The 26,434-nt window shown below is 41.8% G+C and overlaps 1 pseudogene; it reads left to right on the top strand.

Annotated features, from left to right (window-relative positions):
* Positions 1-10,342: 10,342 nt before the first annotated feature.
* Positions 10,343-26,434, top strand: part of LOC106977750 (40S ribosomal protein S6-like) — a 28,178-nt pseudogene continuing 12,086 nt past the window's right edge.

The following is a 26,434-nucleotide window of genomic DNA, read 5'->3' as shown; positions in this document are numbered from 1 at the left end:
CTAATACACTATAATCATTGCTTTCCTATGTGCTGGCATTCAGAGTCACAACTAAGTCTAAGATCAGCTTAACTATTGTTTCTATATGAGCAAAGTAAACAAATTGATTTTTTCCTTGTAATTGAAGCATTTTTGCCAATATTCATCCAAATGCAAGTACCTTTTTTAAAATATTTATTTTTGAGAGAGAGAGAGACAGAATATAAGCAGGGTAGAGGCAGAGAGAGACGGAGACACAGAATCTGGAGCATGCTCCAGGCCCTGAGCTGTCAGCACAGAGCCCGATGAGGGGCTCAAACTCACGAACCATGAGATCGTGACCTGAGCTGAAGTCAGACATTTAACCAACTGACTGAGCCACCCAGGTGCCCCACCCCTCAAGTACCTTTATTTATTTATTTTTATCAGTTTTGCCTTATAAGAAAAAATATTTGAAATCTATATATGTAGCTCCTTATACAACTAAGAAAATCTTCTATTATGTATATAATTAGTTACTACATTTTCCTTATTTTTTCTCGTTTGTTAAGAAATTACCATTATTCATATATGACATGCAACAGACAGAAGAACTAAATCATCTGCCTTTCCTTTTTCTTCTATAGCTTGAAAGAACTCCAGTTCACCCTCAAAAATTGTCCTTTTGTTTTGTTTTGTTTGTTTTGCAGTGTTCACTTTTGCTATACTGCTTCCAATCTTACTTCTCATTTGGCTACATCATTTTTGGTTTCCCAGAAGTCTTTCCTCTTCTCCACCACTGCCCTTTTCATTTTAGGCTTAAATTTCAGCCTTTTGCCTTTCTTAAAAAAAAATTTTTTTTAATGTTTATTTATTTTTGAGACAGAGAGAAAGAGCGACAGAGCATGAGTGGGGGAGGGGCAGAGAGAGAAGGAGACACAGAATCGGAAGCAGGCTCCAGGCTCTGAGCTGTCAGCACAGAGCCTGACGAGTGGCTCGAACCTATAAGCTGTGAGATCATGGCCTGAGCTGAAGCTGGACACTTAACCGACTGAGTCACCCAGGGGACCCCAGACTGTTGCCTTTCTAACTCATCTTGTTCTTTTGGAATCCTTTTTCTGTTTCTTACATTAAATAATTTTTAGGGATCTACCATCCTTCTGAATCTTTAAGATAATTCTTCCTTTCTTCTTTACTTCAATATTTTTACTCAGGATAATAGCAATATGTCTTAAATAGTCCAGCAATACAGAGAAGATATGACTAACAACCAGAAGTGGCCAAGGAGGTCCTGAAGACGTAAGGCCTCTGCTCAGCCATGAATGATGAGGGTCAGTAGCCCCAGGAAGATGGAGGTATTTTAAGAAAGAGATTTACTTATTCTCACTTATGCTTCCATTGGATAACGTGGGCAGTTATGTGGATGAAATACTCAGATCAGGAACGTTCATTCGGAAGCTGCTGAAACAGGCTGGGAGCAAAGACGAGGCCCTCAGCAAGGTCAGCGTAAGCATGCATGAGCAGACCATAGCTTCCAAAAATGTGTTAAAAGGTTAAGTCACAAATTTTGATGTCCGAATTTATTTGTCACAGAGGAAAAGAGAAGATTCCAGTGTGACCGGAAGAGGAGCAGTCTTAGGGAAAGGGATATGCTCAGGTTTCATATATGGCAATGCATGGCATTTGCTGTTTGTATGGGATTTCCAGGTAGAGAGGTCTGGGTCAAGCCTCAAGAAGCAAAGTGTGAAGTACTTTGGACTACTCTGAAGACAAACGAATTTTATATGTAAAACGAGGCTAAACACGCCTCACTCACAGTGTGGCTTCGGAAGTTCCATGAGGTGGTTTATACCAATCCCAGACCAACTCTGCCCATGGCCCTCTAGACGTGATGCCTTGAGCTCTTTTTCCTCCATTCATGTTAGAATGTGAACTGGTTAAAACATCACTTCTGGATGACCAAAAGATTCACATGATTATGAGTGAACAGCTGCTTCATATGCAATTACATACTGCAGATGCCCTCTGCTGACCCTTGGGTCACTTCCCGAAATAGCCACATGAAATTCTGACACTCTACCTGTATATTTAAAATATAACTTGGGTATTTTACATTATGTCATTTTGTTGAATATATTTGAATTATGGGAGAAAATGTAAATGTTTTCTGTATTCCAATACACTATGCTTTGGGAGGTATGAAAAAATCAGAAGAATTTCTACTGGGAACACGTTGACCAGAAAGATATTTTATGCATTCTATAAATGCAGAATAAACATTATTCGGTGAAAAGCACAAACATCAGAGGAGCTAAAGAGTAAAAGTACAGCTTAAGATAGAAGTAGTGAATGTGAAAATAGAACTGAGTGATTCACCAGATACAGGTAATGAAAGAGGAAACTGGGAAATAGGAAAGAAGTGAAATGACACGGAGGGCATAGGGAAGGATCGATCTTGATCGAATAGGCCTTCCAAAAGGAAAGACCAAGTGGAACAGGACAAAGGCAGTAGCAAAGGAGAGAATTTTCCAAATCTGCAGGAATTTATTAGTCTTCAAACAACTTAAATCCTATCTAGAAACTCTAAAATACAATTGTATAGCATCAAAGGTAAAGTTGTTCAGTAACTAGGAGAAAAATGTTTATAAGCCAAAGAATACAGAGTAAGAGAAGACTTCTCCCAGTGATCAGTAATAGCATAATAAATTATGGTATCTTCAAAAATATTATACCGAGCAATTTTATCACCTAGTATTGAGAGTTAAATGAAGATATTAATAGCACATAAAAATGAAGGTTTTACTTTAACAATTATTTACTTAAGAAACTACTGAAGAATAAAGTGGTGAACCGAAAGAAAAAAGGTGAACAAAGAAACCAATAAAAGATGATAAATCTAAATGAAGTTAAAGGCAACAATAACCAGTAATTCTCATTAGTTAAAAAATAAAACTAAAATATCACATATTGTTCATAGAAATGGTAGAAATTAAAAGAAAGTTAAAGCAGGTTAATTTCTTTGAGAAGAAAATACAGATACCGAACAAGTTTGGACTTTGTTCTAAAATTTAAAATGTAAAAAAACATATTAAAATAAAATTAAAATGTAAGCAATAATTTAAGAATTTAAAGCCTTGGGCACCTGGATGGCTCAGTCTGTTAAGCAACCAACTCTTGATTTCAGCTCAGATCATGATCCCAGGGTCATAGGATTGAGCCCCACGACAGGCTCTGCACTGAACATGGAACCTGCTTAAGATTCTCTCTCTCTCTCTCTGCCCCCTCCCCTGCTCTCTCTCTCCCCCTGCAAAAACTTAATTGATTAATTAATTAATAAAAATTTAAAAATTAGAACACTATAAGTAAAATAAAATTTTTAACCAAATATGGTCATTCATGGCCAAAAACACTCCAGGCCTGGTGACACAATAGAAATAAAATGTTGAAGTGGCCCCAGGGTGGCTCAGTTGGTTAAGTGCTGGACTCTTGGTTTTGGCTCAGGTCATGATCTTGTGGTTTTGTGAGTTTGCTCCCCACCTTGGGCTCTGTGCTGGCAGTGTGGAACTTGCTTAGGATTCTCTCTCTCTGCCCCACTCCCACTTGTGCTCTCTCTGCCTCTCCCAAATAAACAAATAAACCTAAAAAATACTTAAAAAATAAAATAAAATGCTGAAGAATGTAACAAATGGCTTGGAGGAGAAATTTCTTATATGGTAAGAGAGAAGCTTTGGGCCTAATGAGACTCCTCCCCCATTGCATTCGTGTAAAAAAATATTGCACTGATGGTTCTGAGTTCCTTTGGCATATGGGTTCCTCATTCGTTGCAGTGCAGTAACCACCATTTTGGACTGAGTAATAAAGAAGTCATTATAATCTGCATCCGCTTGATTAGGTTACTTATCTCCTTACAGTGTTTATTTTATGGCTTGAAAGGAAACTAAAGCGAAAGAAAGCTTGAACAGAGTCTGATCCAGTATGATTTATGATACTGGTGAGACCATAGATTCAGTCTCTCCAAATTAAGGAAAACTTACTCTTCTGCAACTACTAGCCAATGTGATAAGACAGGAAACAGACAGAAGAGGCATAAGATTTGAAAGGAAGGCACCAGATTGTCATTATTGGCAAATAACATGCTTGTCTACCTAGAAAGTTAAAAATGTATCAAACACAAATCTATTAAAATCCAACTATTAATAATACTATATTTTAATTTAAATTAAAACCATTAAAATTAAGATTTTAAAGCTTTTGATTTTAACAGCCACATTACAAATGCATAGCATTTTATATATCAGAAAAAAAAAACAATTAAAATGTGGCAAAGGAAAAAAATCCTACTCACAAAAGTAGCAAAAAATAAAAAATACCTAGGGAAAAAATATTTTTTATTGTATACAAGATCCTAGTGAAAATATTATAAAACATTGAGAAACATAGACAAGAATATTCATGGGTAGAGAAAATCAATATTGCATGGATACCAATATCTCCAAATTCATGTATGAATTCAATGCAATTCCAATCAAGACTCCAAAAGCATTGTGACATTTGAATAACATTGTAAAATGTATATGGAAGAAGAAAGAGCCAAAAGGAATAAAGAAATTCTGGAACAAAGACAGTACCTTGTGCCCATTTGTATTCTCCCTGTCTCCTTTCTGCACTCATCCAACCCCTGCCATTCCTAGGCAACCACTGATCTTTTTTTTGTCCCTATAGATTCACTTGTGTTTTCCAGAATTTTATATAAATTGAATTATACCATGTTGTGTGGGTGATGGATACATACTTATATGGGGTGATGAATATGTTCGCTACCTTGACTTGGGTGGTAACGGTTTCATGTGTGCGTGCATATAACAAAACTTACAGAATTTATACTTTAAAACATTTGTATTTTATTTAATGCCAATAAAGATGAAAAATATGCAAAGAATAAGGATAGGTATTTATTAGTGGAAGAACACCAAATGGTCTATAAACATTTAGCATCATGTGCAATTAAAGACAAGCACACAAAAACAACAGTGATATGTTACTTTATATGCTTAGGTTGACAAAAGGAAAAATGTTTGAAAAAAGGGAGGGATTTAGAAAAATGAGTAGTTGTTCATTACTTGGCTCTAATTACTACTTGGAGAGTACTCTATCAAGGCCTATTTAAGGTACCTTGCTTCCTAACATTGCATATTTCTAGCTATACATAACAATTTTTTTTACATAATTACCCAAGGAGGTGGGCACAAGGAAATTTAGGCTTTTTGTAAGAGCAAAAAATTATGAACAACCTAGGAGAAACGAATAAACAAATAATGCCATGCTCACATTTTGGACTCTATACAGAAGTTAAAAATGAATGAACTAAAGCTAAAAATATTGACAGGCATTGAAACAGTCCTTTACATTTATCTAAATTTAGAGTAAAATAACTGGACCAGTTCCAATGATGGGAAAATAAAGAGTTCGTTGGACACAAAATTGTTTGGGGACAATTGGCTCTCAACTTGAGAAAAAATGAAACTCCCTAACGTAAAGCTGCACACAACAATAAACTCCAAATAGATTTAGAAACTGAACCTAAATATGTACAGTTGCATTTGTAAATAAAATTTCTAATGTTTATTTATTTTTGAGAGAGAGAGAGATAGAACGTAATCAGGGGAGGGGCAGAAAGAGAGGGAGACACAGAATCCGAAGAAGACTCCAGGCTCTGAGCTGTCAGCACAGAGCCTGACACAGGGCTCAAAGTCACAGACCAGGATATCATGGCCTGAGCTGAAGTCGGACACTTAACCGACTGAGCCACCCAGGCGCTCCAATAAAATTCTAAATAGATAATAAATATCATATTGCACAAATACTTTAGTGGGGAAGATATTCCTGAGCAAAATATTCAGAATCAAAGTAATATTGTTAAATTTGGCAACATGAAAATAAATGGTTATGGTATCTTTTGTCATATAAAATTAAAAATAAGTGATTATCAAGACACGTTTACAACATATATAGATTATATATTGTCCCCATAGCCTAGGGGCACCACATACAACTTCATAAGAAAAAGAATAAACAACCTATTGGAAAACATCTGAAAAAAGTTTAAGAAGATAAAATAGAAAGAGCCAAGCTATGATAATATATTTAAGATCGCTAACAAACTAAAGCGATTTATCACCTATTGCATTGTCGGAACAATCTACAAGATTGACACTGTTGGTTGTTGGAGAAGACAGACGTGTGAGAAGTGTCCTCATGCTTTGTTGTAAAGGTCAGAGAGCTGGAGACACAGCCTGTGGAGGAGAACTTTGTATTATCCAAATACCTAAACACACATTCCTTTAGTCACATTAAAACTGTAATGGTGGGGTTTTTTTTAATTTGATTATAAATAATTTTTAGGTCCCCATCTCATGCTAAATCCCTATTAATCCCGCAGATTCTAGTTAATAGAGACAGTGTGAGAATGTACAAATAAAGCAGATCCTTTGGTTTCACTATGGGCTTACTATGGAATCACGTAAGCTCTGTTTCAGGTATTGATTCGTGACTGTCTTCTCTCAAAACTCTGAATGATATTTTCATTCTTCCAAAATAAGACAAAGTTCAAGATTCCTTGTTTTCCAGCAACTCTTGTTCCCCGCAGGAATATGTTAATTGAGATAGTTCATCTAGAAACTGGAACATAGCAAGGTAAGGCAGAAGTAAGACTCATGCCATGGAGGATGAACAAGATTAAATTATAAAGTGCAAACAGGAATTCAATGTGAAAAAACACATACCCGTGTCAATTTGTATCCTTGCTAAGATCAGGACATCTGGCCTGCTCATGATCAAGTTAGTACACACATGAGAAGTTGGGACACGTGAGAAGTTCCACCATTCACAGTTCCCTTAGAGTAAGTATAAACCAATCTCTCATAGAGACCCTCAGCCCGTCCTTACACTGAAGCTCAAAATAAATTTCCTTCAAATCCTCGGGACTAGAGGTAGTGCAACAAGGGGCGTCCCATAGCAGCATTATAATAAACAGAGTGTATCATGTTAGTGGGACTGTTTTTATAACTTCTCTTAATATAAGCAAATGCCACAATTTTTTAAAAATTACCAAATGAAGAGCCAATTCAATGCAGTCCAGGAACATGGCTGTCTAACAAACTGGCTTCAACCAAGAAAAGATTTTTGCCACAGTTGCAAACAGGCTACCCTTGAACTAAAATTTGGCCTGAAATATATTTGGTTTGGCCACAACAGTTGGGGGGAGGGGGCGTTAATTGAGCAAACATAAAAATTGAGCCATTGCACATAAAAATTCAGACTTTTCAGAATTCGTTAAAGAATTGTAAGATTTGGCAACCCTAGATTTACACTGCTATAACTAGTTGGCTTTGAGTAGCAGCTGCCCCTTTTGTACAGGAGATGGGCGATAGATTTTTCCATAGTCCTCACTAGTCTGCTTAATTCATTTATGTTACCTGCTTGGCCCCCTTAGGCATTTTAGTTTGTGTTCAATTTTTTCACTGTTGTGTAGTAACTCAAGACCAGCTCAGCAGCCACAACACCCATGGAAGTTTTTAACAATACAGACATATGGGTACCACTCTAGACCTGCTGAATCAGAATCCCAATGGGTGAGGCTCAGACATCTGTATATTTATAAATCCCCAGGCAATCCAATACCCAAGCCAAGTCTGAGAACTATGAGTCTAAAGAAATGAATTTCAGTTCTCCATAAATATTTATCTCAACTGAATGTGTAACGGTTATTGAAAACCCATGAGTTTGAGGTTAAGCCTCGAGGACAATTATTTTTTTTTTATTTACTATTGAAGTATAGTTGACATGCAATAGTATATTAGTTTCAGATGTACAACATAGTGATTCGACAGTTCTGTACATTACTCAATGCTCACCATACAAACATTATTACTATACTATTGACTTTTCACTATCCTGTACTCTTCAGCTCTGTGACTCATGTATTTTGTAACTGCAAGTTTGTGCCTCTTAACCCCTTTTACCTATTTTACCAACTATAACAGCCAACTAAGCTTGGGACAGGGTCAACAGATCTCTAACAAGAATGCCATGCCCTATCTTTTTGAATCCTAGAAAGCACTTTTAAGGGTCAAAATTCTCTAAAACATCATTTGGAGCTGCCTCAAATAAGGACATGTGGAAGGTATCTCCCCATCCTTCCTTACAAGAAACATGAAGACATTAAAATCAGTGCCCTGCTGGGCTCCCAAGCATTTGTCCCCAGAGGCACTTTCCAGAACCATACTTTCTCTGCCCTCATTTCCAGTGTTCCCTAAGGTGAGGTGATTTTATCTCCTCCCCATCCTCGGGCCCTTATCCCCTTCCATCACCTATTTACTGTGGAACTTGAGATCTCAAGTATGGGGACCAGGATGCTCCAGGAGACACCTCCAGCCCTAGTGTCTCCATTTCCTCTAAGACTGTATGAGAAAAGAAGAACTACACCATCGAGAAGAAATAATATCCTGCGAGTAAGGTTTGACTTTATTAATTTATTCAACAATCTGTCCAACATCTATGTGCTAGGCAACGTTTAGACACTGGCGACACAACACTGAACAAAGAAGGGAGAAATTTCTGCCCTCCTGGTGTGAACCTTCTAGTGGAGGAGAGGATGATAAGCAAGATAAATGAGAAAAATATAAACCATCCCACAAGGTGATGAGTCACCAAAAGAAAATGGTGGGAAGAGGGGATAAGTAGATATCGGGGCGGGGGGCAGGGAGCAGCTTTAGGTGATGTGGCCAAGCAGGCCTCAACAAGAAGACGTTTTAGTGGAGATCTCGAAGAGTGATGGGAAAAACATCCCAGGCAGAGTGAACAGCAAGTGGAAAGGTCACAAGCAGGAGGGGGCTGGAGTGTGCAGAGATGGTCAAGGAGGCATTTGAAACTAGCAAGACGATGGGTGTTGGAAGATGACGTCTGGAGACTGAAGCACCTGCATGTGATCCACACCTGGGCCACGCAGGTGTGGAGGGGCCTACTCTCCACTATCACTTTAAAAACTACTCACACGTCCCCGTCCTCCGGACCAAGTTTCACACGTGTTTTGGGGAAAGTCTTAAAAAAGACCTTTAGGCAATCCTGCAAGGCTAGGTGTTTGTCACAGAGACCTAGGTTTAGTAACCCCACCTCATTCCAAAGTCACAGCAGTGAGGGGCGCCTAGGTGGCTCAGTCGGTTGAACGTCCGACTTCAGCTCGAGTCATGATCTCACAGTTCGTGGGTTCGAGCCTTGCATCAGGATCTCTGATGTCAGCTCAGAGCCTGCTTGGATCCTCTGTCCCCCTCTTTCTGTGCCTCCCCAGTTCATACTCTCTCTCTTAAAAAAAAAAAAAAAAAAAAAAAGTCACAGCAGTGGACCATAAACAGAATCTTGCAGAATTTCCCTCTGCCTGGAATTTGCAACTGGGCCAATAGAAAACCTTGGTAACCCTTAGGACCCCTGAGTTTCATCACGGTGAACACAGAGAAACATACACACTTCCCATATATGTCTTAGGCCCTGAACGTGAGCACATTTTTATTATTTTAATTTTCAGATGATATTTCTTTTGATTTGGTCTTTTTCTTTCATATTTGGCATGACTCATTGTTTTCCAGGTCTCAGCATTCGCAGGGACCCTCATGCTGTGCCAGCAGGCATACCCAAGGGGCTGCTCCTTCTCAAAGAGACTGCGACGTCCTAATGCAAGACAGTCACCCCAACGGCCAGAGAGCAAAGCTTCAATAAGTCCTTTCCACTCCAGTGAGACTCTTGGGGATCCCAGGTCACCACAATGTGATGTGGACTCTTTACAGTCTGTGGGACCGGACACTCCACTGAGAACTGCCCTCAGGGACGTGAAGCCTGGTACCGTTTCTGACAACCCCACCACACCAATGGGAATGGCAGTGCTTTTCAAAGTTCTCGGCCTGGGGACCCCGTTATTATCCAAGACTCTGGACAGCTTCCTTTGTGTGGGTTACAGCGTCACTACTTACTGTATTAACAATTAAAGCTGGAAGAGTTTTAAATATTTATTAATTCATCTATAAGTAACAATAATAAACACATTACATTTTAATGTAAATAACACAGTCCTAGGAAAAAAACTGCCACTCAAATACAATCTTTCGTGAGAAGATTGATGTTGTTCTACGTATGTGTTGATCTCTCTGGGTCTGAACGGAGAGCAGACGGCTGGATTCTCACGCATCCTTCTGCATCAGTCTGTTGTGATCTATCATTTTACCTGCCGTATATGAAGAAAATGCGGCCTCACACAGACATGCCTTTGGAAAAGTGAGGACTTTACAGGCGGTCCCAGGTGCTCCGCCGCTGCTCTGGGTTTGCAGACCCCACAATGAACACTGCTGTTCCAGGTGACAGAGCTGAAGAGGAAGTGGCACCGTGTGTCAATGTGGCAGGTGGTGCTGTGCATGTCGGCGAAGTGAGAACTGAGAATGAGAAGGTGCGGAACAATGGGGGCAGTTTGATACACACCCAGCCCTTGAGACAAAAATAAAATAAAATAAATAAAATAAAATAAAATAAAATAAAATAAAATAAAGGCTCCCACCATCAGCAGCTGAATGTAACAAGTGGTTCACAGAAATTCCTGAAAATTTAACACTGGCTCCCGGGAGCTGGGAGAAGGGGTTCCAGTGCATTTCTGGGGTGAACTGAGATCAAGATTTTATACCTGAGGGCCACCTGGGTGGCTCAGTCACTTGAGTATCCAACTTCAGCTTAGGTTATGATCTCTCAGTTTGTGGGTTCGAGCCCCACGCCGGGCTCTGTGCAGATAGCTCAGAGCCTGGAGCCTGCTTTGGATTCTGTGTCTCCCTTCCTCTCTGCCCCTCACCTGCTCGCACTCTCTCTGCCCCCCTCCAAAATAAATGAACATTAAAAAAAAATTTTTAAGATTTTATACCTGATCATTTTATCAAGTAAATAAAAAATAAAATCATCAGTAAAGAGAAAATGGGGAAATGCTACCAACGGCTCATCTCCTAAGACAGAAATAAACTCTGTCCATCTTAAAGAAATGGGGGGGGGGGGACACTAGGGTGGCTTAGTCAGTTAAACATCCAACACTTGATTTTGGCTAAGGTCGTAATCTCACAGTTCATGAGATCGAGCCCTGCACGAGGCTCTCCGTTGACAGCGTGGAGTCTGCTTAGGGTTCTCTGTCTTTCTCTCTCTCTGCCCCTCCCCTGCTTGCACCCTCGCTCCCCTAAAACAAATAAGTAAACATTTGTTTAAAAAGAAAGAAATGGGGGCACATTTGCCATGATAGAATTGACAAAAGCTTAAGAGCTTGGATTGGGAAATGAGCAGATCCAGAGGTAGAAAATGCAATCATCCTTTGGAAAAAAAAAAAAAAAAATTGGCCAGGACACCATGATACAAGGAAAGGATTGTTTCCTTGAATGGAACAATATGGGACATAGTCAGATATGGAAAGTGGAAGAGGATTATCAAATGACACTGAGTCTGATAATGACAGAAAGAGAAGATTCAGGGGACAGAGGAATTTCCCAAGCCCCAACAGGCTAATGATTTCACCCGTGCTTTAGTGAGAACTGACTCCTTATTAACACTAGAATTGTTCTTTGTTTTATGAGTTGATTATTTGTAGCTGGAAAAGACATATATATTGCAAAAGTAAATGTCTCAGTAAACTACCCACAGAATAGATTTACTATTTCCCAACTCCTTTTCTGGTGTTTATGGAAATCCAAATTAACCTAAGTCCTTTGGGTATTGTTAAAGAAATGTATGTCGAATATTGCGTCAATACAGTTCTTTCCTCATCTGCAGGATCACAGCCATACTAAGAATAAAAAGAAGTAATAAAAGTTTAGGTGGGGCCAAAAGTTAAAGTGAAATTCGGGAGATATCATCTGAACAACTTCTTTTTAGTCCCTGTAAGTTGGACTCTATTAGGTCTTAGACGTTATCTGTAGTAGGGAAAAAGGAACATTTTTCTTCTGAAGACCACTCACAGGGAAATAATTAAACTACAGCTAATACAGCTAATAAAGGGCTATATGAAAACACCAAATAATTTCATTCGGGGATTTTATTTAGAACAATTTCAATTTTTTTTTCTTTTTAGGGGTAAGAATGGATAACGCTGCTTTATTGTGTTAAATACTTCAATTTCATATGTTCACGGTAGAGGGGATGGGGAAAGCCCAGGAAGCAGGAGCGTCAAACACAAAAGCAGACAAAGATCACTGGAGACAGGGAGAGAGGTGTGGAGAAGCAGAAAGGCAAGGCCAACAGGGGGCTTGAGGGAGAGAGTTCCAGGCTCTTCAAGACAAGAGTGGAGAATGGTCTGGGGATCACGTAGAAAAAAAGCGGAGCATACCTGTACCGTTACCTCCCCCGCGTTCCAGATCTGCCTCCGAGGGGGTTGCATTCAGGGGCACCTGGCTCCACAACGAAAAGTAAATGCACCGTGAAACAGAAATTCCTACACGCAAGCTGACGCCGCGGGCGCGTTTGGCTTTATTTTTGTAAGTTACCTGTCTTGCCTGGAGAAAATGGCATGCTTCCACCTGCGTTTCTGCCTCGCTCAAGCACTGCTCTGTGTGCAGAGGATTTGCGGTGTTTGGTCAGGGAGGGCACTTCCTGACTTTCTTGGAACATGGCCCTTCCTGCACCTGCTCTGAGCTCTGTAGCCCTGCATGGAAACTTCACGTCAAGTCTTTCAATAGGGCAATCTATAAATCACCCTGCGTCGCAATATTAAACTTCAAAAATCGGCTTGCCACCGAGGAGCGCTGGTCAGACGATGCTTGTCCGTGGCCTTGCTTTGGCAGTTTCTGAAGGTTACTTCTCTTTCTGAAACGCTAGACCAAAGTTAACTGATCGTGGCTCTTTTGTGCCCTAATCCCTGAGCCGTCAATGTCACCACTGCCATCAGACGAGGTCCTAACCTGCAATAACTGTATGTCTACAGCATCCTGTGCCCTTCGTGGCTGTGGTCACCAGATTTAGCAATTACACATACAGGGTGCTGAGGTACATTTGAAATAGTTACGCGGCCTCTGTATTAAATATAAAGGAAAGTGACACTGTGTGTGTCTGTCCTTCCACACAAGTGCAAGCGGCATGTGAGGACAGGAGCAAGCGGTCCCGGTCTACTAAGAGGGAAAGGGACTCTGCACCATCTGGACCCCAGGTACTAGGTGATAGTCAACTGTAAGGCAAGGGTCTGGAGTCTGCCATAGCTAAGAGAACACGGTCTGCCTTTGGTACGTCCTACGCAAGCACCAGGTCAAATTCGGCTTCCTGGCCCTCCCCAGGAAGAACGCCGGCCTGGCTTTGGGGGAGTCATAGGAGGAGCCAGCTCACCACACCCCTGTGCTTCCCTGGGCAGAAAGAAGCCAGATGTGGAAAGGATAATAGCTCACCGACTCCTCTCCCATCCACGTTCCACCTCTGGGAATAGATTCCTTTTCAATGTGCTGTCTGAGTTAGGAGAGGTATAACATAGTTGGGTCCAGGCCATAGAAGACAGCCCATAAATTACCTATCTTGCTGATTTTCAAGACTTCTCTTGGTTCAGCTAAGCAAAATCAGCTCTATGGTCAGAATATCTTATGTTCTCAGAGGCCCCAAGGGGTTTTGATAACTGCTATTTGCATAGGTGCATTTTGGTTTCTAATGCTCTTTAAAATATATCAATCATCTCAATTTAATCCCCCCACAGCAAGCCTAGGAGAAGGGTACTTGTTCCTTCCACAGATAAGGAAACTGATGTTCATGGACATGTTGGTACTCGGTAAACCTTTCTGCAGACTCAACCCAGAGCATTCAGTCTCCCAAACCCAGCACGGTGCCCTTCAGCTAGTGGTCTTTCTTTTATTTTCATGCCTGTGGGGCCTGACCCAGTTCTTGTGACCCAGTCTAGGGCTGTTTTTCAAGCCCCCAGGTGGCCACTCTGTGGCCAATCAGCAGATTGGGGGTAAGTACTTAAAAGATGTGTTAGATAGCAACCATTATCATTTGAGTATGAATTCATTCATGGTTTTACCAGGGAAAGAGAAATGGCAGAGTTGCCTCTCTGTTTGTTGTCTGTGCATTTCCCTTCTCCTCCTCCGTCTCCCGTTCTGCAGGGAAACAGGACACAAACACAAAGGAACAGCTCACCTAAGGGTAGGACCTCCAGATTCTCAGATGCACGCTTGCTCTGTGAACTACAGTAGCCTGTGTCTGCAGGAAGGAACGAGGAAACACAGGGGTGAGAGCAGAAGATGGGGAAGGGGCAGAGTCCTTGAAGTTTGGGGGAACGGAGACCCTGATTTCAAAAAGCTCAGGAAGCCAGGAGAAGGAGTCGGAGCCCAGCCACGCTTTAGCTTCGGATAAGATTCTGAAGAGAGGCTGAGGGCTTTGGACAATTGCTTGGCGAGGTGGATGTGGACAGGAAGGCCTCATTCCCTGCCCAGGATGTAGCTGAATGAAAGGGTGTGCTGAGCAGGGAGGGCAGGCATACTTCTAGCAGTGGGTGGTAGCACGCCCTAGGGGTGAATGAAATGCAGTCCCAAGAACAAAACTGCAGGGGAGACGGGAGCAGCAGAGGTGAGGCTTGAAGACACAGAAAATGTGCGAGAAAGGTCTGTGCTGCCAGCCCGAAGTCAGAATCCGCCTAGCGGAGGGCAGGGCCGCCTTCCTTTGCCTCCCTCTGTGCGAAGTCCAGGCTGGTCCCCGCTGGGCGTGATGCTAATAATAACAACCAGCAATAAAACGCATAGGGCACCCTAAGGAAGGCCTCACTGCGCAGCAGATCTGTCCAGACTCTGCAGGGAAGAGTGGAGAGAGAGCCTTAGAGGGAGGAAGGGTAATGGGAGCCTCCACCCTGTATATGGCTCCACCAGGACCATGAGTGTCAGGTAGATACTGTGGGGTTCATCACAGGGGCAGCGACTGAACAGGTGACAGTGGGCATGAAGCCCAAGGGCACCTCCCGTGCAAAGCAGATGTGCAGTACAAATGCTCCAGCAGCAAGCCCCCCAGGAACTGACAGCTGTACCCGGGAGAGCCAGCGGCTGGACACCTGCTGCCCACAGGGACCCGGACGCAGAAACATCCAAGAAAGGATATGACCCTAAAGTCTCTTCCCTACACAGCCACCAGAAGATCTGGAAATGACATAGAAAGATCTGGAAGGGAGGAGGAAGGAGAAATAATAGCAAAACACATCCCCCTCTGTTCCCAACACTCACAGAAGACCATGCTCAGAGGCCAGGGCATATGTGTCTGGTCAAATAAGATCCTGAAGAACTTTTTCCCTCTCTAGTGGTTTCCTTTATTATAGATTTTTTATTTATGGTAATTTAGTGTGCATACATAACTAGGGTAATAATTAAAGAACATTTTAAAAACTTTTTACTAAAGACATTTCCAAACCTATGCAAAATAGCAACCATATACCCATCACACCGCTTCAACTATTTTCAGCGAATGCCAGTCTTGCTTCATTTAGAATCCCACCCAATACCCTCCCCATCTCCCCATCATTACTCCCCAGCATTAATTTTAACCAAAACCCAGACATACTTTCATTTTGCCATAAATAGTTCAGTATATATCTCTAAAAGATAAGGAATCTAGACTAAACATTTTTATTGGTCTGCACTGGACTGGATTCCGTGGGATTTGCCTGAAGCATATACACATAGAGAATAGAAAAGGAAATTTCCATAGACTGTGGCGGAAGGTTTAAATACCACAAAACCATTTAATAATAGTCAAACCCCCACAAAGTTTTGGGCTGTTCAATAAAATTATTATAACTCGAGTATGAACTACTTTATAGGATTCACACAATGAGCTGATTCAGGAGCAAGAAGCTGGGAACCTGAGGCCCCATGCTAGAGCAAGATGGCCTTGACCTCTAGGATGGTAGTGCCTGTGCTGTAGAACGCCAGGCGTCTCAGAGCAGAGCGCGGGTGGCCAAGACAACCACCCCCACCCTCAGGAAGACAACAGCGTATCTGGTTTAGGTTCTACTACTTTTTACTTTTGACTCCAAATTGATATTGAAAAGTTGCATAGACTTATCAGAGTAACTGTGTTGTCACCGCATCACAAACAAGGAAACCAGATGACCAAGTCATGAGGATGAAAGGTACAGCCTGGGGAATGTAGTCAGTGGTCCTATAACGATGTCATATGGTGACAAACGGAAGGACCGTGGGATCGATCGTGGGATTGAACCTTGTGTTGGGCTCCGCACAGAGATTCTCTCTCTCTCTCTCTGTCTCTTTCTCTCTCCCCCTCTCCCCACTTGTATTCTCTCTCTGTCTCTAAAAAAAAAAAAAAAAAAAAAAAAAAATTAAAACTCTAAAGACAAGAAAAGAAAAAACAGATATGTCCGCTGCCCTTACGGAATTTACGCGAGAGAGACACATGAGAATTGAGAAAACACAGTATGACAAACAGTGAAGGAAAAACCAAGTGCCATGTGAACAAACAGCGAGAAGCTCTACTTGAGATCATTACCTACTGAGCGCCAGTTCCCAAAGATAAACACACAGAGCCTTTTAGTCATTTGTTTGAATGTTTTTCTCGTTAATTGCTACAGAGGGTCGGGGGGAGAAAACAACAGTGTGAAAGTTTAAGAAACATGACACACCAAAAAATTTTTAAAAAGAAAAAAAGGAAAATGGATCATTTCTTCCACATGGTGTAGTGTCTACTCAGGATGAAGAGTTTGCCATGTCCAAAGAATTTCATGAAAATTTGAGAATTCTAAGCCTGTGTCATGTCACTGACTTAGCTGTTAAATAGCACTTATGTAGCCCCCTTCCCCCAACTCAGTTACTAACTGTGGAAGGGGAGGGCTGAGATTTTGACAAAAAATTCCTTCAGAATGGTAATTCTCCACCTCAGGGACTTGGACCATTGAAAAATCTGGGAGGTAGTGAATTGAGACCCCAATCTACATCATACAAGCATCATATTGGCTCTTTTTAAATCCAATAAAATATGCAGCATGGATAACGAGTTTTGTGTGTAAAACAACATCACCTATTTTATTAAATAGATGCATTAGTATCAGTAACAGTCATATGTTTTTTAGGTTTATTTTATTTTTGAGAGAGAGAGAGAGTGAGAGAACATGGGCATGAGCGGGAGAGGGGTAGAGAGAGAGGGAGAGACAGAATCCCAACCAGGCTCTGCACTGACAGCATCGAGCCCAATGTGGGGCTCAACCCCACAAACCATGAGATCATGACCTGAGCCGAGATCAAGAGTTGGATGCCTAGAGTCGGATGCCTAGCTGACTTAGCCACCCAGGTGTCCCCTTCTTTTTTAATTTTTCTTAACACATTCATTTTTGAGAGACAGAAACAGAGCACAAGCAGAGGAGGGGCAGAGAGAGAGGGAGACACAGAATCCGAAGCAGGCTCCAGGCTCTGAGCTGTCAGCACAGAGCCCGACACAGGGTTGAAACCCATGAACCATGAGATCGTGACCTGAGCCAAAGTCGGACACTTAACCAACTGAGCCACCCAGGGGCCCCCGAACATTTTTCTTAAAATGGATTTTCATTTCCATTAACAAATGGAGGTAAAAGAACTTGAGCACCATACATTGTCAACTATAACATAAAGATTTTTTCTTTTTCATTGTGAATTTCAGCATTTTCTGTTGTTTTATAATGTACAGTTGAGAAGTGAGTAATCCTGTACATCATGCAGCCAAAGGAACGGGGGTTTAGGAGGAGTAGGACGGGAGTCGGGTTTTTGATTCATCAGCATGGCATGTTCCTTCTCCCTGAGCCTCGGTGCCCTCACGTGTGAACACACATTTGTCAGAGTCGCATGAAGGTCAAGGAGCACCGTGTGTGACATCTCTGGGGACAGAAGGAAATCTCTGCATTGGTTAGGATGCTGTCAGTGCACAGCCCAATGTGGGGCTCGAACCCACGAGCTGTGAGATCATGACCTGAGCCAAAGTCGAATGCTCAACTAACTGAGCCACCCAGGCGCCCCAGTATTGTTTTATCAATTTTAAATCACAGATTCCAGGAAGCTGATAGAAGTTAGAAAATCACTGTTATTGAAAATGTGTGTAATTGTGGTAGGACATTCCTTGTGGCGAGATGTCCAACGCCCTAGAGCGCAGTCTTGTCTTTGAGGACTTTGAGAACCAGGAATGATAGCCCATCGCTAGTCGGGGACCTGAGGAAGGAAACCTGGAGATGCAGACTTTCATGTTGGAAGCTGCTTAGGACATGAGCTCAGGCTCAACACCGGTAGTGAGTGAGGGGAGCAGGACTGGTTTACAGCAAGGGTCAGCAAACTTTGGTATAAAGGGTCAGATAGTAAATGCTCTTGGCTTTCTGGGCCATACAGTTTGACTGTTGTGGCATAAAAGCAGCCACACAAAATATATAAAGAGATGAGCTTGGAGGTGGCCCACTAAAATTTCACTTACAGACACTAGTAAATTTAAATTTACCAGAATTTCAATTGCATGTAATTTTTACATATCACAGAGTATCTTCTCCTTTTCATTTTTTCCAACCATCTAAAAATGTAAAAACCATTCTTAGCTCATGGGCCCTACAGAAACAAGCAGCAGGCTACATCTGGCTGGTGAGCTGTCATCGTTGACCCTGGTTCAGAGGCAGAAGTTGAAATGAGATGAGGTCACAACAGGGTGTCTGCCTGTCCTTTGTAGGGTCCGGGAGCCGGGATGGCCCTGCAGAGTTGCCCTGAATCAGCGGAAAATTGCCCTACAGTGTGACCTTGGTGGCTGGATATTCCTGGGAAGGGGAATGACATTGAAGGAGGTGCCCGTCTTTAGCACCAGGACCAGTCCCAGACAGGGACACAACTGAGAGCTGTCATCTGTTCTCAGCAATGGGGTAATGAGCATCTCAGTCCTAGAGGGGCACAGACTAGGTATTCCAATGACCAAACTAGTCCCATTATAATGGATTCCATGGTTATCCACACTTTGATTTCAAGAACATGCTATCGCTCTTTCCAGCAAGCGAAGTTACATGCAAACGAAGCCCAATTCTCTATCACACCCTAAAAAATGAAATCTGTTCTTTGGGGCTGCCACCCTCTCAAGTCTCAACTCAAGTTAGGAGGGAGTGCCACTGAGAAGTTAGCGTTCCCCTCAAATTCAACCTCATTAACTCGAGTTGCTCACTCTGAGCCAGGAGTGCTGCCAGGGTCTGTACCTATTCTGAGGACATAGACTGGATTTGAAGTCTAGTCCTTGCAACAAGTCTATTGACAAATCAAAGCCTGCAAGTCTAATTTCTTCTACATGCTTTCCTATTTCTCCCACCAAATCCTCATTTCTTGACACTTTTAATGACAGCTTGGCCCAGCTCTATGTCTCCCGGCCACTGTCAGTTGCTGGAACGATGCTCAGTTTGGGAATTCAATGTTCCTCTCTTCTTGCCTTAATGAGAACTGGAGCTGTGGTTGGCGTGGGCAGGGCACCAGGATCTCCCTCGGTCCTTTCTGGGCACAAGCCCCTCATTGTAGGCAGCAGAAGAAGGAGAGAAAAGAGGGCATCTGTCCCTCATTTGTGCTGGAGGACATGGCCATGGCCCCAACAGGCCCCACTGACAAAGGGCCCATTCATTGCAGTGAGCATCCTGGTGACTGGGTTGCATCTCAGTGGAGGCATCACACCATGCCTGGGACAGATCCCCGAATCCCAGACTACTCTACTACCCACCGCTTATTTCCACTAGATCCAGCTTCTGTAATTCGTGAGGCCTCGCATAGTTCTGGCATTCTCTGCACCTGGAAGTCTATCAAAAGAACATCTCTCCTCAATTTATTGGAGGTTCTCATAGGCTTAGTAGCCCAGGGTCAGAACTAGCTAAGTGATCCGACCACGGGGTACATGTCCTTTCTCCTTATCTTGCAGGAACTCTTTCTGAGCAATTCCCACCCTTAATCTTCCCAAGCTTACAGGAAAGGAATTAGCAGCAATTCAAACGCCATTTCCAAGGCAAGGTTGAGAGCGGAAAACCATCTCCCCTCACAGGCTCAGCATCCCCCCAGCAGCCCCTTCTCCAAGGCCTCCTCTTAGAGGGCTGGTTTTGTTAGGTAGGAGCTACACTTGAGCAGTGGAAGGAATACCCCAAAGCAGAGTTCCCAAGTCCCTGAAGGGGACTGACAGAGAACAGGAGCTGGAGGCAAGGACGGTGATATATTTATACATTAAAAGCCCAGGAGCTCAATATCCTGACCTTATGGCTTCTAAGCTCTTTGGGGCTGACAGACCAAAGAGCCATAGGGCGGAACAGGAGCTCTTTTCTACCACCTCTGACTCAGGGTAACCCCTAGACTCTTTATAATGTATCTGCATTGCAGGTAGAACCCATTCCGTGGAGAAAGGCTGCCTCGACTGGGTACAGACTTACGGGGTCAAAAACTCCCCCTCCCAACTTGTGGGAGGAGTTTCCCAAAAGATTGGAAGCAGCCTCCATGAAAGACCACCCCACTGCTTGGCACAGTTCCACCAGCCCAGAGAGACACAACAAATACCCAATCCCAAACAACCTAGGGGCCTTTCACCTTGAGAACCTGCCCACTCTCCCACCTTGAGACTGTACTTTTGCTTTAATAAACTGCTTTGTGCTTGCTATTTTCCTTCTGGCTGTCTTTATTGTGAGCCGGGATTCCCATGCAAATCTTGCGGAAGGACCTCCTTTTGCACCAGGCAGACTCAACCCTAACAGCTGGAGTTGATGCCTGGCCTCCTTCCTGCCAAGCATCTGGAAGCCCTCTGGTGAGATGGCTCGCCCGAAATGCTGGCGGCACTTTGGACGTAGCATTTCGGTCACTTAGCACTATTTGCCCATAATTTGGGGCTGTCACTGCAGTTCCGACCAAGAGGGAAGATCCCGCTTAACGTGCTCTGATATATTTTTGTTTCCTTTGGGTTGGACTGGGTTGGTTCTATTGTTTTGTGTTTTTTTGCCTTAGCAAGTGACAAGGGACTGCTAGAGATTTAAAACAAAACAAAACAAAACCCGCTCCCCTGGAAAACTCGTCTTTGCTTTTCTAATCCCTTCATGGCAAGTGCTCTAGGTTGCATTTAATGGCTGTTCATTCTGCTTATCTTAGGGAAAAGTAAGTCCTATCTACATAGCTGATAGCCATCTTTCAAAGCTTCTTATTTCACACTTGATTTGAAACTTAAAATCAGGCTCTTGGACAGAGGGAAACAGAGTATTCCTTTTCAGGGGGAACTTTCTTAGAATTCTGCATGCTTATTCTACTCCTGAAATCAGCCATTGCAGAAATGCAATGCGAGTCAGTCCCAGTTATGCACTATCTACTAAATGCATGTGTATGCACATGAACTTGTCAGGTGTTCCCACGGTTACACTAGGACGGGGGTGGGAGAGAACTTCCAGTAGAATATCAACACCTGTGGGGCACGAGGTGGATAGGAAAGCCAGGTTGCTCCAGGGGCAGCCTTCCAAGAAGAGATCTGTAGAGTCAGACACACAAGATTCAAACTGCACTTCGAATTCAGACTGGCTTTAGAAGACTTTTGATACCAAGGGGAACTGCCACGTAGGAAGAGGGAGGGAGTTTGTGATCTTTCCCTGGCTGGGTGTGCGAATAAGCAGAAACCAATGCACATAGCATGCTTCACCTGACCATTGAAAAAAGGGGGAATTCAGCCCTTTTCTTCCCTCAACCTTTCAATTATATTCAGCTTTGTAAAAAAAGAAGTTAGTTTCACGTTTGATCTTTTTTGGAAAAAAAATATTACAAATAAGTGGATTTTTAAAGACGATTTTTTAAGGCGGCCAATGACTCTGTATGATTCTATAATGGTGGGTACATATCGTCATTATGCATCTGTCCAACGCCACAGAATGTATAATACCAGAAGTGAACCCTAACATCGACTATGGACCCTGGATAGTAATGACATGTCTGCGTAGGTCCATCCCTTGTAACAAATGCACCCTCTGGTTGGGGATGTTGATAACGGGGAAGGCTGTGCATGTGTGGGTCACGGGGTCTATGGGAAATCTTTGTACCTCCCACTCAATTTTGCTGAGAACCTAAAAGTGCTTAATAAAATTAAGTCTATTAAAAAGTATTGCTCAGGCTTTCATCTTTTTAACACTGGAGAAAGCAAAGCTGCATTTGATTCCATTCAACCTACACTCAGAGCACAAAGTACTATCAACATTTAAGACCTGTGCAAGGGAAACTTTTGCCAGTGGACCCTGGGATCTCCCCAGAGGCTGCTCTGCTTTCCTGTGAGATGCCTGCTTCAGGCCATTCTAATCTATCCCAGAGATCTAAGAGGACACTGACACCAGCGGAGCAAAACAAGTAGGGGGTGCGGGGGTGGGGGGGATGTTAATAAGTCATACCCATTGGCTTTCTCAGGCCACCATATGGACTTGATTCACCCCCTGAAGATGGGGACCTGCTGCTCCTGTCCTGTAACTGCTGGGAATTTTATGTCTAATAAAGGCTTCATTAACACAAGGGTAATCACGCCTCGGGTTTAATGGCTGGGAGGTCTGGGGGTTTGGTATATTTTATATTAAAATGTTCACATTCTTCCATCTGGGCTTTTTTAAAAACAGGGAAAAATCATGAAAAGGTGCCATTCTCCAACGTTGGGTCTACTTACACCTCCTTCCAAATGAGGTACAATATTGAAGGTATCTTTCACAGAGACGTGAGTATTTGTAATGAACAGGAATAACCTAGTTCAGTGAGATTTTGTTAGTATGGGCTCCATGCCCTTCCCCAAACAATTCTCGACATTGAAAGTGGATTCCAGAGAGATGGGTTGTTCCAAGACACCATTCATACATTGCTAGCTGTACCTTAACAAGAGTGGCAGGTGACCTTAAGAGATCCAGATAATATCGAGATGGCCTCAGCGGTGACTTCATTCTTGGTCCCACAGAACACTTCCATTACCTCTGCTAAAGCCTACACTTTGGTTTCCTTGAATGGTTCGCCTCTTAGGTTCAGAAAGAGGATTCTTTCCCATCATCATCCACTCCCACCTCCTCATTAACCCTTCAACTTGGAAATCAAAGAAAAATTGGCAATCTCAGAAAACGCTCTGTTTGGGCTTTTGTGTGGTACTTACAGGATGGCTAAATTAGCTCAGAGAATTCTTGGCTGGCAATCCTTATTACCAGCTATTGTTAACTCATCAGTAGGCCAAAATTGCATAAACCAAGTTTTCCACTCAATAATTAGCCAATGGTTTCCCTTGGTGGTTTCTTCCATCAACTAATTACAGCCTTCAAAAGAATGATATCATTGCCTGGCTAGAAGAAAAGTTAAGCTAATCAAAACCATTTTCATTGATGAATGACAAGAGAGAAAACGAATTTAAGATAAAGAAATCAGGCTGTCAGACTTGAGAGCCAGTGAATCCGCAGCTCGGAATTCTAAAATGAATCTTGAACATTGTGCTTCCTTGGCTGAGTTGGAGAAATATGGAGTTGGGGATACCAACAACCTAGAAGGAATGTCGTATGCGATCCACCCAAACTTCTCAGCTTACAAAAATGAAACACTGAAGTCTGGAGATTAAAATCACTTGCCCAAAGTCTCAGAACAGAATTAAACTAAAACTTTGATCCCTCTGAGATCCTTTGAAGCTGTTAGTGATTAAAGTCCCATATCCTAATCGAATGAAGTGTGGAGAAAGAATAATCTTACACTTATTTGAATATATTCACAAGTTTTAAAGCACAATCGTCATTAATGTGCTATAGTTTGCGGAGGTGGCTCTCATTACTGAAAATTTCAAAGAGCCAAACCAGAATTTCTGTGTCTTCATACACTTTATGGGTTCTGTGGAACCCATCATCAGTGCAAATGGACTGTTTGCCTGAGCCATGCAGAATTTACACTCACTGTTGCTCACTAGTCATTGACAACTCAACGTGGTGACTGTTCTGGAAACCCAGTCTTTCAGCCTCACGTGAGCAGAGCTCTCTGCCAAGACTTGAGGGAAGCATAGCATGATCCAAAAATATATTTCGGTCTTCTAAACCCTGAGTTTTGGGAATTATTTGATACATAGTAAAAATGGTTCCATCTTTTCTTTGTATTTTTATTCTTTGTACATCATTAATAAATCATTCTAATATCATTCAAATATTCTCTTACACTTTATTTTTAAAGTTTTACTGTTTTACTCAATCTAGAATTTACATTTGCTTATGGAATGAGGAAGAATCTAGTTTTATTTTTATTTTAGTAGAAAGCCCAATATTTTATGGGTTAGTCGATTTTTTTTTCCTTGCCGGTTTATAACACCGCCTCCTGCATATACTTCTCAAAAATGCATACGTGGATTTTTTTCTAGGCTCTTTATCTTATGCTGTTGGCCTGTTTGTCACCTGATACATACAACTGTCTTAATTACCATTGCTTTATAATAAGTTTTCATATCTAGTAAGATGTGTCCCTTTTAATTTTTATTTTTGTTCAAAACTGAGAGTAAATATACTTGACCATGTGATATTTATAAGAATTTCAACATCAACTTGTAAAAAATCATGTTAGAACATTATTTGGAATTGCATTAAATTTATATATTTATTTTGGGAGAATTTCCATTGAGCCTTTCCTTCTCTGAGAATAAAAAATGATATAGCTCTCTGTATCAATTTATTGAATTTATATATTCAATAAACATGAATAAGTTCCACTTATTTAGAATTTTTTGGATTTTTTTGTTCCTATTACCTTATAGTTTTTGTTGCCATATTAATTATATTTTTATTTGCACTTTTAATTATTTGTTGCTGACATATAAGTCTATGGTTGTTTTTGTATGTACACCTTGTATCTAAAACAATTGCTGAACTGTCTTATTATTTCAAATAATCTGTGAGAAAAGGCAACTTTATTTCTTTCCTCCTTTTTTTAATTGGTCCTTGTGCACTGCCTAGAACCCTAACTTGATGATGAAGAAGAAGCAGAGATACTAGGTATCCTTGTCCTTTTCCGGACATTTAAGGAATTGCTTCTTTTTTAAAAAAAATTTTTAATGTTTATTTATTTTTGAGAGAGAGAGAGACAGAGCACAAGGGGGGGAAGGGCAGAAAGAGAAAGATACACAGAATCCGAAGCAGGCTCCAGGCTCTGAGCTGTCAGCACAGAGCCCGACGTGGGGCTTGAACTCTTGAACTGTGAGATCATGACCTGAGCCGAAATTGAACCCTTAACCGGACTGAACCACCCACGCGCCCTTAAGGAAATGCTTTTATGGTTGCATCTTTATGTGTATTTGTTGCAGGTGTTTGTGGTTTGTTTGTTTTTTCTTAACTTCCATCAAATTAAGGAAATTTCCTCCCCATCACAGTTGTTGGAAAAGAAGGGGAATCTCCTATAAACATTCAGTTTAACAAAACTTAATTTGCCCAAAGCCATTTTGAATGTCATGGAAACAGAGTTACTAAAGAACTTCACTGAAGAGGTTCTGCATTTTTGCTTCTTCTAGATGCCCCATAAGTATCAACCACTGTGAACCAATTCTTACTTACAATAATGACTTGCTTATGCTTTTTCACCTCTTGGAATCAAGGTTCCAATTCAGGTGCAGGCCCAGGGATTCAATTTCTCATCAGAATTTGTTTTGCCACATCAAATTCATGACATAAGTGAGCTTCCTTGCCATTTCCCAATCCTATAAAGGGAGTTTATTATTCTCCTTTCTCCAAGACTGCACAACTTTTAAAGTCTTAGCTTTATTCAAGGACTGCCCATCCAACTCCCTTGTATACAGGAACAAGGAACAGGAACTCTACAGGGGCATTAAGCCCAAACCCATAGTCCTACTATATCACTAGCTCCCCAGGGCTACTTTGCTGCTCCTGTCTTCATTGCCCTGCTGGTCAGCCTTTCTCCACTTCAGACACACTTAAGATGGTTCTCAAACTTGTTGGTTTCAGGAAACGTTTTTACTTGTAAAGTTTATTGATAACTCCAAAGAATTTTATTTAGGTGGATTATGTTACTAATAGTTACTGATTGAAGATTAAAACAAAAAGTTAGGGATGCCTGGGTGGCTCAGTCGGTTAAATGTCTGACTCCTGATTTCGGTTCAGGTCATGATCTCGCGGTTCCTGAGATCGAGCCCCACATGGGGCTCTGTGCTGATAGTGTGGAGCTTGCTTGGGATTCTCTCTCTCCCTCACTATCTCTCTGCCACTCCCCCACTTGTGCTTTTTCTCTCTCAAAATAAATGAATAAACATAAGAAGTATAAATGCTTATTTAATAATTCATTTAAAAATACCAATAATCATTCCACTAAATGATTATGGCAAATAATGTCTGTTTTAATGCTTTCCAAAAGAAACATACTTGTGAAAAGAGTGACATTGCTTTATGTTTTTTCAAATCCCTTTAATGTCTGGCTTAATGAAAAACAGCAGGATTCTCCTTTCT

The sequence above is a fragment of the Acinonyx jubatus genome, chromosome A2 (assembly GCF_027475565.1).
Source record: "Acinonyx jubatus isolate Ajub_Pintada_27869175 chromosome A2, VMU_Ajub_asm_v1.0, whole genome shotgun sequence".
Lineage (NCBI taxonomy): Eukaryota > Metazoa > Chordata > Mammalia > Carnivora > Felidae > Acinonyx > Acinonyx jubatus.
The sequence above is the reverse complement of the archived record's forward strand: the minus strand, read 5'-3'. Positions and strand labels throughout refer to the sequence as shown.